We start from the raw sequence: 15,402 nt of genomic DNA on the forward strand, positions 1-15,402 counted from the left end.
TCTTTCTCTCTTTCTCTCTTTCTCTCTTTCTCTCTTTCTTTCTTTCTTTCTCTCTTTCTCTCTTTCTTTCTCTCTTTCTCTCTTTCTTTTTCTCAAAAAGTCTAACCACTCACAATCATGCGGAAATGACAGATGGAATATGCTTAAAATCAGGAGGAAATATTACTGAAAGGTCTTTAAAAACTCATATGAATTTTTATGAGGGGAAGTACATTTTTGTTAAATTTGTTTCATATGCATATGTTTCACTTTCCTGGATTTGCAGGGATGTAAATGAGTGCTGGACCCAGCCCCACTATTTTATAGATTTATTTTTAAATTAAACTATTGTTCAAGTTCTCTAAAGGCAAAGTAAACTATAGAAAAAAATAGGGTGAGCTTTCATGAGTTCCTGTAAAAATAGAAGGAAATTATGAGTCATTAGTACATATTCTACATAAAGAGTTACAAGGAGACATTCAGGAGAGATAATTAAAGCTGGACTTTATTTAAATGAAATGTATGAGAGCCAGGTGGCACTGCCAAAGAAAGAAAAAATATGTTCATTGTCACTGAAAATATTAAATGTGTACAGTTGATACGTATATAGATTCACTAGTGGAGAACAGGACAGTTGCATTGGGAAATAATTTTGGGATTTTTAAAAAATAAAATGTTTCCAAGGTGGATATCAGTAGTGAACACACTGAAAGTCTCAAAGTGCTTTGTAAATTGCCCCATGAGACAAAAAGAAGTGCTATGACCTGTTCAGTAACCCAGGCAAACTACTGAAAAATATTACTCTTTCCAGATTTTTTATGTTATTTTAATATGTTCTGGATTCGCATCAAGGTTTGTTTTTAAATATGTGGCAATCATTTCTGCTTTATTTGGTGGGTTGCTGGAAAGTCAAAGAACTCTTTCTGAAGCCTTTAAAACAGGTTTGTATTCCAGACAACTACACATACAAGAAAATCTTGTGTCATGAAATTTGATGGATACCAGTAGAATGTTACTAAACTGTTAGAGATATATTAAAATACAGATGCTTTTTAGCTTGTGCTCTCACTTTCTTCTGTCAGATATCCTTTATATACCAAACTGAGGACACAGACTTTGTAAAATCATTTTGCTTCAATGTAATCTTGAAGACCTCTTGACCTAGTGTGATTTTTCAGTTCTATGCCCTACATTTTTTGCTGGTTTTAAGGATGCAACAAATAATTTTCCTCTGAATTAAAGTTTTCTTTCATTTTTAAATGAAAATCATGAGAGCATAAAATCTTTTGTCTAATATTCTAAGTGCATCATGTACAGCTTTAATTTATTTTTAATATAATTCAGGAGAGCATAAATGATCTGGCATGTCTTCATGATTGTACTGTGTCAGCTGCCTGTTGAGCAGAAGATAAAATACTCAAGTAAGATGGCAACTCTGAGAAGTTCTGAAGAAGAACCTTTGATATTGTAATTCAAGCACTGTTATGGATAATTGAATGCTGTGCAGCTCTATTCCTTTCTGTAAGCTAATGCCAATACATGTTATTGACTACATCCGAGATGAAATTTATAAATCTCCACATATACTCACTTAGTAGGTATCTTTAATGTTTCTGTCTGCTTCATCAAAACAATTACTGCTCCGGCAGGAAAAAAAAGTATAATAGTTGTACAGAACAACTAGGGTATAGAACACAGTTATTCTATATTAGGGAAATAAATATAGAAAGTAATTTAGAATGGGATCAAGCTGTTGATTGCTTATTGGACAGGCTATTTGGCTTTGTTCTGCAATGTTTAAAACTTCTTTACTAGGTATTTTATAATATTAGTCTTGTCCTTTCTTTTCATATGAAAAGTGCATTAGAATCCTTAGAGGTCATATTTCTATAAAGCTTATTCAGCTGTACAGTGGAGAAGAAGACAAAGTTTTCCCTCAATTCATTTTTTGACTTATCAGAAACATGACTATTCACTGAAAAACAGTAAGGGCTATTCACCTGCTGCAATCAACTGTTAATGGTGAGGAAGTGTGAAGAAATGGAGTCCCTTGTGCCTTACATTAAAACATAAACTTATATATCCATGCCTATACTGTACAGGTCTAGTGAACAGCTTTGGTTTTTAGCCAAAATGGCAATTAGAAGCTGAAGAAGGCCCTGGTTCTATCACCCTAAAACAGGATCCTTTTAGAACCAATAGGAGTAGCCAAATATATTTTAGGCTGTTAAGTGCTGGTACATACCTGATCAGCTTTGCTTCTAAAATGTTTTGCACTGCTATCTGAACTTTCCAAAATAAGAATGAAGGGGTTGTAGGCACCCTTCCTGAGAGGAAGATGATATAGCCTGACATTGAAATCATCTGACCTCCTGCTGTCTCACTTGCACTTTTTGCCATGCAGAGACAGCCATACTTTTATGTCTGCTTTAGCTGTTTTGCAAAGTTTCTTGGTGATCATCCTTTGCATAATTACATTTTTAGTGTCCTTTATAAGAGTAATAAGTACTGTACAGACTGGGTTTTTATGACCTACAATATATCTAGAGGAAGAGAGGTACTGATAAGTTTCTACATTTTTCATCTTCTGATAGAAACCTGACATATCTTCTAGTTCATTCATTCTGTGAGATGATTAAAAAGTTGCTCTTCAACAAACTAAACCTCATCCAGGGCTCAGCAGGAAATAACTGCAATCTAAGCACATTAAAGAACAGACAGGGCAAGCCAAAGTATACCTCTTTCTTTCCCTCTTAAGATCATGGGGAAAAGAGAAAAGCAGTCTAATATTGTGATAAAACTGCAGCCTGCAGCAGCTGGCTATGGGTAAGGATATAGAATCTAATCCAAAGCACACAGAAGTCAATGGAAGCACTTTGACTAAATAAGCTTTGCATTAGGCACCTAGTGAGTGAATGATGTTTAAAGTGTTCATGTAGATCTTAAACAGATGTGTGAAGAAGAAAATTATGTGCATTTGAATAAAAATAAATGCCATTAAAACACTTGGTGTAAATGTTATTTTGCTGACCCCAGAGGTGATCTTTATGACTCAGAATAAACTGACATTCTTGGGCACTGAGTCCTATCCTCCATTAGTTGAAGAATTCATACTGCATGAAAAGCAATCTTCAAAATATTTGTTTGTATATATGTATGTAAAATTCTTATGTTAATACTAATTGCAAAGTTCAATACATTATAAACATCTGCAGGGTCTTTTTACCCATTCAGTTATTTACAGAGCAAATTTCTCTCATCTTAGGGTTGGAGTTTTTTTCTGCAGAATAATACAAGATTTTTCAATTTCCTTTCAGATCTAAGTTCTGTGTTCCTGACATTGTGTTAATGAGCTCCCACTTCACCTCCCTCCACTCCATTTTTACTGATGTTTTCAGTGAATCCTTGGTAAATATGGAGGACACTAGTGCTTGATGATTTTCATCATGAAGATGTACTCTACCTCATGTGATAGTGTTAAACATCTCTTTCTTTAACCCAGAAATATTGTTTAATACTCCATATTAGCATTTTTCATAGGTACATCATGTTTTGTTGACTAGTAGCCCTTCTTTAGTAGATTGGCTGCATATTTTTTTTCTCTGTCATTTTCAGGTGATAAACTCACAGTTTATAGCTGAAAATCTAGTTACATTGCTCTTTGTACTATTAAACATAATTCCATTTCTGTTACGAAAGTCACCAAGTCATCTGATGGTCATTTTGATGGTTTTCAGGCTTGCTTTACCAGCAAATTTCAGCAGTGTGCTCTGAGGTTTTATGATCTAGTTTTTAACTTAAATATCAGAAAATTCTATGGCAAGACACCCCATAAAGAACCCCTTAGAAGCTTCCATCTAATTATGCAAACACCTAACACAACCTGTTGTCCTCTCCTGATTAGCCAATTCCTTATCTTCTCTGTCTTAAGTAGTTATTTTTATATCATACTGTGTCAGAAATTGTTTTCATGTCAAGATATGTGAGATTTCTTTCCTTGAATAAATAATTCTCGCTTTGAATGATAAATTATTAAAGATATTGATATATGGTAGTTTATATCTGGAATATGTTTGGATAGATTTTATTAAGTTTGCTTTGTGCTTCTTTTCTCTGTAATTTTTTTATCAAGAATGGTGTGGCCAGCAGACCAGGGAAGTGGTTGTCCCCCTGTATTTGTCACTGGCGAGGCCACACCTCGAGTACTGCACCCAGTTATGAGACCCTCGGTACGAGGAAGACATTGAGGGGCTGGAGCGTTTCTGGAGAAGGGCAATGGAGCTGGGCAAGGGTCTAGTGGGTGGTCCTGTGAGGAGTGGCTAAGAAAGAGAGCACAGGACTGGGGTTTAGCCTGCAGAAAAGGAGGCTCAGTGGGGACCTTATTGCTCTCTACAACTGTCTGAACAAAGGTTTTATCTAGGTGGTGGTTCCTCTTCTCCCAGGCAGCCAGCAGCAGGACAAGAGGGCACACAGTCAAGCCGTGCCACTAGAGGCTCAGGCTGGACCTCAGAAAGGGTTAAACATTGTAATAGACTGCCCTGGAACCTGGTGGAGTCATCCTTCATGGAGGTGTTCCTCCAAGAAATGGCTGGATGTGACATTTAGAGCCACGGTCTAGTTGACAGGGTGGTGATCAGTCAGAGGTTGGACTTGATGATCTCAGAGGTATTTTCCAACCTAAAATTTACTGTGATTCTGTTCAATTACTCATTCTTATCTTCAAAATTTATTTTGAAAGTTTGCATTCTAAACCCATCAAAAAATCTTAATGAGACATTATTTATTTCCTCTCTTTCCCTTTTGAAACAGATATCCTTACTAAAATTTCTTCAGATAAAAGCATTAATTCCTTCCAAATTCTGCAGCAAAGGTTATTGGACTATTGACTTAGAATGTTTTGTAGTCTTTCAATTAATTTCATTTCAGATGTGATAATTCTTCTTTTATGACTTTGCTTTCATTAATCATTTTCTTCCTTTCCACATCACAATCGTTGTTGGGTTGTGAAACAACCTGAATCAATGTGAATCAATCCTGAAACAATGTACACAATTTATTTGGGTATCTCTAAGTAAATAATTATAATTTTTGTATTTTTGAGTTTATTGCACATTCTGCAAAAGTGGAGCCAGTGTTTTTTTAGCAGTTTTTAAATAAAATCTAAAGGTTTACATTTGACACTTCATTAAAGAGTACAAGATGTAACATTTTGAACATATTTGACTATTTTGCTACTGCATGTTTTCTTGTCGGTCATCTCCATGTGTTATCTGTATATCATCTACATTATCTTCTGAAAATTCATTATTTTGGTTGTCTGAATGCTTTATATTGGAGGAAGGGCAATGAAAGTGAAGATAACTAGATCATTCCAGAGCAAAGGAAGCTATACCTGACCAGAAGGAACTTTGCACTTTAAAAGAGTTGAATAATACACAGATATATAAAAGAACCTGAAAACATGGATTTGGCACTTACAAGAACAGAGCCATCCAGAATGTCAATAGTCAATCCAAATGACAAGCAATACTATCAGTTGCCAGGTTTTATCAAGCAGAATATAAAGAAAGTGTATATTTATATATAGATATGAAGTCCTTGATGAGAAATATTTCATAATTACCTTAGGAAAGTTTAGAGATATATCAGAATGAGAAAATTAGAAATAGAATAATAGGGTGGTGAAGATAGGAAGCGTTTGTTTTAAATTTTGTGAATTAATACAGTAAAAAATTTAGAAGGGAGAAATGAGAAAAAACAGACTCCATAAATTGATGGAGTTCCAATTTTATTGCATAAACACAGCTAATTCTTAAGTTATTAGTATCTTATTTATTAATTTTTGTTTTTCTTTTAGAATGATTTTTGTATTTTTGTACTAAATGTCTATTGTTTTTTTCAAGGGGGATTGTATGACTCATAGTGTGACTTATGAAGGATATATTTAATTCATTGAAGTTTCAAAAAGCTTATAAACACAAAGTATTGATAAGAAAACTTTTTTAGTTTTCATCACTTGTCAGAAGTAGTTATTAGCTTAACTTGGTATTATTATTCCTCTGAAAGTTATAAGTAAGGATGATAACTATTATGACTTCATGACACTTCAAATAATAGATCCCTTTTTTTAGTTGCTTATTACTTTACTGAGTTTTAGCATATAACTTCTTTACAAGTCCAAAGCTATATTCAAATTTTTGAAAAAAGTCAGACTGATTCAATGATATCTGATAATGAGGCGAGATTTACCCATGATGAAATTTATAGGCAATCTTATTTAAATATTTTCAGTATTTTTATGAACTTGAGCTTTTAAGAGTCTAACTTTTGGGAGTTTTTTCATCTGAATATAAAAGTCTATCCATCCAAATTTGTTGAAATTGCAATGCACTGAAATACTACATTTACATAAGTGTTAAGGATTTGACACTTATAGACAATAAGTTCCTCAAATATTTTATTCACATTTTATGTATCCCAAAATATGCTTAGCTAATGCTCTGTTGGCAATTTCATCTCTTTGTCCAGAAACTACAACACTCTCATATTCCATGACCTCTCTTCTAGGACATAACAATGCTAGCAGGTAGCTTCCATGTTTGAACACAGAAGGATAAAAGTCAGATCTGAATAGAGAGAAAAAGATGAAGAAATGCTATTGACTGTTCCAGGTATCAGTGATGTCAAAAAGTAGCTGTGAAATCTGCTATGAAGTTATCCCATTCATTCTCTCTCCAAACAATGGTAACATTGTATATATTTAGTTCAAATTGCAAAGGTTTTTGCTATGGACCAACCATATAAGTATCAATAAGAAAACATTTGACTTTTTTGTTTGTTCATTTTTTTTTTTTATTGCTATTTTGGCTGGGAAATGACCTAGCAAAAAAAACAACAAAAAAACCCAAAAAAACCCAAATAAACCCTCCCCCCAAACTAATATCAATATTAATATTGTTATTAATATTAATATATGAATAGTCAATATAGCCCACAGAAGTCAGAAAAAATCAGAATGATACTTTCAGAGTACCTTTAATTTAGTGATTGCAATCTAATTACATGTTCATGTACTCTTTCTGCACTGAATTTCAATTACATATATATTTAAAATAAAATAATATAAAAGAAAGAAAAGAAAGAAAAGAAAGAAGAGAAAGAAGAGAAAGAAAGAAAGAAAGAAAGAAAGAAAGAAAGAAAGAAAGAAAGAAAGAAAGAAAGAAAGAAAGAAAGAAAGAAAAGAAAAAGAGAAAGAGTGCATATAAAAAATAGAATAAAGAAAATATTTGAAACATTAATATACAGCAGAAATATATAATGTTGGATTTATTAATAAACTTTTTCTTCATGTTCAGTATTTGTCTCATGGCCTTATTGCCCACTGATAGAACAGTATCCTGCACACAGAATTATTAAACGGAATTTTTTATCATGTATATCACTGCATTGTGTAAAAAATTTAGAAACTTTATATAATTTGTGGAAAATTGTATTATTCTGCAGGCTATCATGATTCTGGTATTAAAAATGAGAAGGTACTATGGGGATTGAGGTAAAAAAAATCCATAGAGTTTTTACATATCCAAGCCCAACTCTCACTGACATAAGGTGTGTCTGGAAATGCTCTCTTCAGCCAAACAGTCTCATGGTTTCAGGTAAGAACTCAGATATGGTGAAATCACAATCAAAATGCTTTGTTCTGTGCTATCATGGGGGAATTCTATCCTGGAATTGAATGTCAATCTCCAGCTTTTAAACAAAACATTCTAACACTATGAAATCTTGAATTTTGCCTTGATTTAACATAGAAGAAGGTCAGCTCTGTACAAGGCAGCAAGTAGGGATCTTGAGAAGAAAAACATGGCTCTAATGATAGACTATGTCAGACTTCACAAGTACCAGTACTTGTACAGGAACTATGATTACACATACAGCTTCATTTCATAATTTTATAACTATGAAAAGAACACTTAATTTTTTGACCCTAAAAATGTTCTTTTAATATAATTTTGTGGCGTATAGTAATTTCTGTTGCAAACAGGAGGGCACAGATCCCTATCTCTACAAAAGAAAATGTACTTAGGTATGCAGCACTTTGGAGAAGAAGGAACTGGGGTGTGGGGAAGAACTCTTGAATAAGCATAAGTGGGAGATGCACAGATGGTAGAAGTTCCCAAATGTTCTATGATTCTCTCTGGGCATCTTTTGCTATATAAGTGTGATAACATTTGTTAGAAGGCATGATTAAGGGTTTGTAGGCTTCACAGATGGAATGTAATTTAGTGGAAAGTCTTGAAAGAAAGAAGATTCAGACATGAAATGTATTCCATGAAAGGAAGGGGTCAGGTCCAGAGAGGCCTTAGCTATCCATAGATGCAATATAGTTGCTAATGCAACTAAATATTGTTCTGTGAAGGAAAAGACAGGAATAAATTCTCTTCACTCAAGGATATCTCTGCTTTTCTCAAATGAATATATATAATATAAAACATATTAGCAGTTAAGAAAACTAATTTAAAGTCATATATTCAATTAAATAGTATATTAGGTTACAGCAGAACTTCCACCTTTTCAACCTACAGCAAGCCTCATATCCACTATGTACTATATGTTTGGTAGGAAAGAAGGTACCTTAATGAAACAGGTCAATAAACTTCAACATAGAAATACACTTCTATTTCTCTTGACTTCCACTCTAGGTAAATGGAATAAAGCCATACCAGAAAAATTAATTTACCTAGACCTCATTTCAGAGGCTCCTGCATAACATATATACATATGCTCTTGCATAACATATATACATATGCTTGTATGTATATATTTGAATATATTTCTATATATATGGTCACCTGATTCTAGCAAGCAAATATTTGACAAATAGCTGCTGCTGTAAAATTTCATAAAATGCAAGAGTTGTCAATAAGACATTGGGATTATTTATCAACAATACATGGAATATGGCCAATTTTCTCAGATTCATCAATACAAAGAATTGGAGTAAATAATTTTTATTACATTTTTTTTCCTTTTATATATACTTCATAAGCAGAAGTAGTTTTTAGAAAATAGTTTTGGCTTTAATAAAAAAGCCAACTAAAATTAGATGCCAACTAAATGAGTGTAGAAGAATGCAAACATAATTACTGATCCCCATTCATGCTGGAAATTTATGGTCTGAGACGAAGAACAGCCCATGTAGTAGTGCTTTCTCACTACATGTGCTCTCATCAAAATCATTCAAGGCTCCTGTCACTTTGACCTGCTAATTCAAATAAAGAAAAAGAAGTCTGGGCCAAAGTGAGGACTAATCAATCATGAAATACTGTTTTAAAAATCATATTTTGCTCTCCATAAAGGGAAAACTTCTAAATATTCAGCTTGTGCATTATAATTAAAACAGTAATATTTCTGTTAGTGATTCTTCATTAAATCTGGTTGTAAGTTGGGCAGAGACAAAAATATTCCCATCTTGTGGCTGTTTTTTTTGAACTTGAGATAAAATTTTGAATAAAAAAACTTACCTTTCTAAAACAGAGGGCATATTTCCATTTTAAAGAAGCATGACGGAGAGTGAAACTCTCATATCTGATGTATAAGTATATTGTGGCCAAAATCTCACTTGCTGGTAGCCTGTTCTTGATAAGGTGTGTGGTTTTACTGGCTGGCTTTCTTTGGTGTTTTGTTTCCCAGAGTTGTCTCTCCTTCATAAAAATATTTATGTGCCAATTTAAGGCATTCTAAAGTCAATCAGTTGCAAATGTAAGCTTGTATTATGGGACTTTCCTCTACTTTAGTGTGGTTAATGACTATGTTCCCATGACTTTTAAAAGGACTGGTGCCTCAGCACATTTTCAAAATTATACTATTTGAAGACATTTCCATTTATAATGCAGCTTAAATCTCATTTCCCTCAATATGTGCCCTCACTTAGTCTATTTTAAGGTTTCTCTAGGAAAAAAAAAATATATCTCAGCTGCTGCTCCTGCTCTTAATGCTTTCCTAGTCTCAGTAAGAGCAGAAACCAACTGATGCCTCATTCTGATACTCTTACAGAGACAATATGCAGACACTGCACTATCCTCCATTCCTGGCTGAAGAGCTCTGTCCTACCATTTTATATTATCTACACACACAGCTGCTGCTTTGTGTGTCTGCTAAAGCTTCATGCCTCTCTGTAGTCTCTATGACTGCACCGTTTCCCTGTAGGAACTTAGAGTAACACTGCTAAAGACTCCCTTAATTGCAAGATACTGTAGATCCTAATTGGGGAAAAAGCATGTCACCTGAAATAGTAGTACAGACACAGTCCTGGATGAGTGGAAGAAGGAAAAATAGAAGGGGTTAGAAAGGAGGGGAGAAAAGAGGTGGAAGTTTTACTATTTGATTGTGTCCTTAACTTGCTGAGTCAGCAGGAGCCAAGAGCTCTGCAGGGGCACACTTAGCCTTCATATAGCCTAGCCTTTCTCCATAGAAACCCCATCTGGCCAACTAAATTGCCAGCAATTGAGAAGCCATGCAGGAAGCTGTATCCAGCTATTCTCATTCAGTGTGAAGGTTACTGTGTTGTGGAGGCAGTGGTAGAGGAAATAAGGAAAATAGTGCAAGACTATGCCTTTCACATACAATAACGGAAAGCATGAAATATGGATCAAATTTGGGCTGTTCACTGCTCTAGTTGTTAGACAAATAAAGAATTAGACATTGCAAAGAAATGTACCTTCTATTCTAGAAAGACCCATCATCAAGCAAATTTTTGAAGAAAAATCATCCTGGAGAAAAATGATGAAGGAAATTCAATAAACATATTTTACTAGGGGATTTGTATTTGAATCTCAAAATTAAAAGTACTTGTATTTTTCTATCAGGTCATCTGAAAGAAATTTCATGGAGCTCTACTTGGCCTTTGCAAGGACATCTAAATTCAACCTCCATTTAAAAAGCCTAGGAAAATTAAATGCCTTCTCTGTGTCTGTTACCTCACAATGTTCATTCAGATGCAAGTACTTAATGAGATATAAGCCAGAGACAAATATAACAACATTGCATAAAAGAATCCAGTAAGTTATATGGGGAAAGCTCCAGAAGAATACATCAGCCACTGGTTTATGTGCTGTAAAAGAAGAAATTGCACTTTAGCCCTGCAGGTCAGTGTTTCCCAAAGAGTAGGGTTGCTCTCACTAGAGAGATGTGGCAGTATTAAAGGTAAAGCACAGAACAGGGTACAGTCCAATGAGTGTATTAGCTGGGGCTCTGTGCCCAGAGTGGCGTTGCCAGCAGTAGCAAACTGAAGGAAAGAAGATGGTCAAGTACAGCAGTGTGAAAAAGAGTAATGGTGGAGAAAAAGACACCACAGTGTCCAGGAAAGCTTGGAACTAATGATTTGTCTCTCTGCTCACAGTAAAATAGGATAAAGGAGCTAACATCCCTTGCCATAGAACTCATTTTCCTAATGCTAGTTGAAGCTTGGTGTTGGCACGTTGTATTACCCTGGAGAGCTGAGTTACACTAAGGTGATGGTGCATTATTGATCAAGTCTTCACATGGTCTAAGAAGCTTGCAGGGGCAGCAGTACTCAGCTTGCAATACAGGATGAGTGATCATTCACATTCAAAATTATCAGTCCTCTGTGTTTTATGTGAAGTATTTGAATTTCTGGAAGATACCTTGAATTTTGAGATTAATTTTTTCTTTCACTGATTAAACCTAGGTTTCTATAAGCCTTGCAAAGCTTTGACAACTGGGCATGAAAAAGTTTCCCAGGATCAAATTAGCTCGTTGTTTATGAGAACACCCCATGAGTTTTCTAAATCATTGGTTCCCAGCCAATAAGTCTGCAGATATGTGTCACATCACCAGTGGAGCAGAGAGCAGAACAGAAACTAATAAACTTCCCTAAAGAATAACACAATATACTTTATTCTATTAATGAGAAGTTGAAGCTATATATCAACTTTTTCTACTATCTTACATCTATTAAACTGGTACTTGGGGCAGATTTTTTCTAGCCTCAGTTAATTTTAAAATTTTAAAAAGCTTTACGTAAAGCTTTTCTTTTTTTCTTTTTTTTTCTTTTTTTTCTTTTTTTTTTTTTCCCCAGAAAGACTAAAGAAATGGACCATTAACTAAATCCTTCCTAGAAATGTAGAAGTACCAATGAATGTTCAGATGTTCAGTCAGGTTACAGTGAATACTGAAGAAAGCATTACAGGAGCTGACTTGCTGCTACAACCAAGCAACAAAAGTAGATTTATTAGTCTTATTTTAGGAATTGTGCTTTCTTATAAATCAGATTTTAATACAGAAAATATTTTGATAATTCTCTGCAAAAATAATATATTAAGGGTATATGTTTATAAAAATACCCTCCTCCCCTTGGCTGCTGTAGTAATCTTACTATATTTCTGTCCAGAATTGGTAACAAATACAAATGTAGACATATTCAGTCAGTGTGCTTTGCAAAAACTATCTACCAAACGTTTTTAATCCATTGGAATCACTGTCCTTTAAGTATTGAATTTGAATATATATGGCTGCTTTATCGTTTTAGTGATGTACTAACTCTGAGATGCTATGGAGTTTTGAAAAAGTGCTTCAATCCAGTGCACCTTTAGGTTACCTTCTGAAATCTTCAGGACTTGTCAGAATGGATTTTAATAGCCATAATTAGATTTTCTATTGCTACCTTCTGCCAGTTTAACATAGTGCTCTTCTATTGCAAAGATGACTTCCTACAATCACATTTGTATCATTTCCTCACAAAATTTTTGGTGACAAGATGGGATCAATCAGGTGACCTTTGAGCCCTAACCACAAAACAGATCCTTTTCTTTCTCTCCATGCCATTGGGAGTTAGCATGCTGTTCTGATGAGTCCTGGAGGGCCTCCCAGGGAAAGGTAATGCAGACTGACTACTTTCCAAGCTTCAATTACTCTTGCTCACCAAAGCACGGTGGGACCAAGCTTGCTCACCCATGGACTTCAATTCTATTCCTAATTCATCAACAGATGGCAGTAGAAAACTCCCTACTTTTCCATCTTAAGACCAAAGGCCTTACAAAGGACCCCAATAAAGTCAAAGGAAGAAAAAACATCCAAATCATCTCTGTGTAAGTCTTATATATATAAATATATATATAAATGTGCTCTAATCTTTACAGGGTAGTGTGAAATTCTTCTGAGGATTAATTTTATGCTGAGCCCAAATGACCAGAAGCAACTACTGCTTTGGGAATGACTGTCTTTCCTGTTACCTTCTGTTTTTAAAGGATTCTTTTATAAATGACTTTATTTTTCTAGTTGTGAAAGAATATATTGAATATAGATTATAGCAAATAATTTACCTTTCCCACAGATAGATTTCTGTGATAAGAAATATCACTGAGTTCTTTTATCTCAGTAAAGACTTTAAGAAATATTACCATTGCAGTGACAGAACAAGTAATTTAATCAATAAGTTTTTGAGACTTGCCTTACTAGATTTTGTCATTTTATTAATTCCTCCCCCTTCAAGTCAAGTAGATGGTATAATAAACTTAGTGAATGCTTTATATAGATTGAAACACTAAGATGCATGGAATATAGAGTAGTTTCTTCTTTCATTTTTTAAAAGATGCTGATGTCTTGACATTGCCAATCAAGGAAAAAAGGATTACCATAAAAATTTCTTAGAGGTATGCTTTTCTGTAATGTATAATAGTGGGTGTCTGGTATAGGAAAACTCATATTATGTAATTCTCTTTTAGCCTCAAGGCACATGAATAAGGCCTAGAGTTCCTGATTTCTATTCCCACCTCTTTCACTAACTTATCTTAATAATTCTTTGCAGTTCACAATTTTCCAGCATGCTTCTTATGGTGAAAGGAACTGATTTCAAAGGAAAGGAAGAAAGGAAGAAGAAATGTCTCTTTCAAGCATTGCTGGAAGGAGTGGCTTAACGTTCTAAATATAATGGAAATGTCTGAATTTGCTGAGCCAATGATTTAACCTGAGTTAGGTTTGAGTGAAATCTTCTTTGAGATGTGAGCACTGATTTCCCTTGAATTTAATGAGTGGATCTTTTGAGAGTAAATTTTAAACACTGACCATGTGTTGGCTGTGTGAGGGTGCAGAGCATTCTGCCTCCACACACTTCTGCAGAAATGCTGGGGGAAAGCCAGCATTATGTCAAAGCCATGAAGACTGAAACTTTATTTTTAAAGCATTTTTACTTTTTGCTTTCTCACCATTATTTCTAGTTTGGCTTGGGATTTTTTGTTTCCCTTTTTTTCCCCCCCTCCTCTAAGGAAACAGAAAACATGCCACAGTAGAATATGTTTCAGTCCCATTATCAGGAATATTTATTGATTTGTACTCCTCCCCTCATCTGTTTTTACTGTCTAAGTATCGTAAAGTTTTCCTACAATGAGAGAAAGGAGATAAATAATGTGATAAGTATCCAAATGATTTTAAATATATTTTGGCAGTATTTCAGTTATATAACTAGTTTCAGGTTGTTGTCATTTTCATATGAAAAAATGTTGAAAAGAAATGAAAGTAACACTAATTCTTTGGCTATAGGTATAAATATGTGGTGTTGAACCTGATAATCTTATTCCTATGAAAAAGACAGCCTTTATTATAAGGCTGAGGTTTTAGTTCAGGTATATTTATTTGAGTGAGGACATTGATAACAAGGTTGTTGTGTTAGCTAAAAATAAATATAAAACAACAATAGAAGATATAAGTTATGAGATAAGTACTCACACATAGAAATAGTTTCAGAATCTTCATTTAGTCCTATCATGATGTCTTTAACATATTATCATGTTAAAAATTATTTCCAGTGACCCTGGATATTTAATATACACCCTGATTTTTTAAAGAAATTCATTCCGTGAATGAACTGTGTATTCAGACTCTTCAGACTGCATCCTCCAGCTCCCTATGCTGTGAATAGGAAAATAAGTTAGAGAATGAAAAACTCATCATGCACTCAGTAGCGTTTTCTTATGGTAGTGGTAGTATTTGGAAGACAGTAGCTTCCTTTGTAAATAACTTTGAGATGTATTTTAATAAAATGTTATACAGTATTATATGTATGACACTGAGAGTGTGAAGTTTTTATGTTCTGAACTGAAGAAAATGAAACAATCCACCAACAAGTACATCTGTGCTGGGAGCATGTTCTGGATGAACAATGAACTTCTACACCTTTAAATTTAAATATTAGTTTTGAGGAACTACTGGAGTTTGTGCACAGCATGGAGCAGGCCAGAATGCAGCAAGCCCTCTGTCTTCTTCTATGAACCCTGCTGTACTGCTTCGAGCACAGGAGTGGATATTCTAAACATGAATGAATTCAGTGTAGAAGAACAGCTAGTAAAAGGGTTCCTGGTCTGGACTAAGTACCTCACTAATGGTACCTGTATTGCTTCTGGTATGGCA

The 15,402-nt window shown here is 34.3% G+C and overlaps 1 long non-coding RNA gene across 1 annotated transcript in view; it reads left to right on the top strand.

The window, feature by feature from the left end:
* LOC107203031 overlaps window positions 1-3,545 on the top strand; it is a 7,895-nt gene extending 4,350 nt beyond the window's left edge. The window contains exon 2 of the long non-coding RNA XR_004497023.1: window positions 1,324-3,545. This is a non-coding gene — a long non-coding RNA (uncharacterized LOC107203031). The remainder of the gene's footprint in view (window positions 1-1,323) is intronic.
* The last annotated feature ends 11,857 nt before the right edge of the window (window positions 3,546-15,402 follow it).

Source organism: Parus major, chromosome 4 (assembly GCF_001522545.3).
Source record: "Parus major isolate Abel chromosome 4, Parus_major1.1, whole genome shotgun sequence".
NCBI classification, from domain to species: Eukaryota; Metazoa; Chordata; class Aves; order Passeriformes; family Paridae; genus Parus; species Parus major.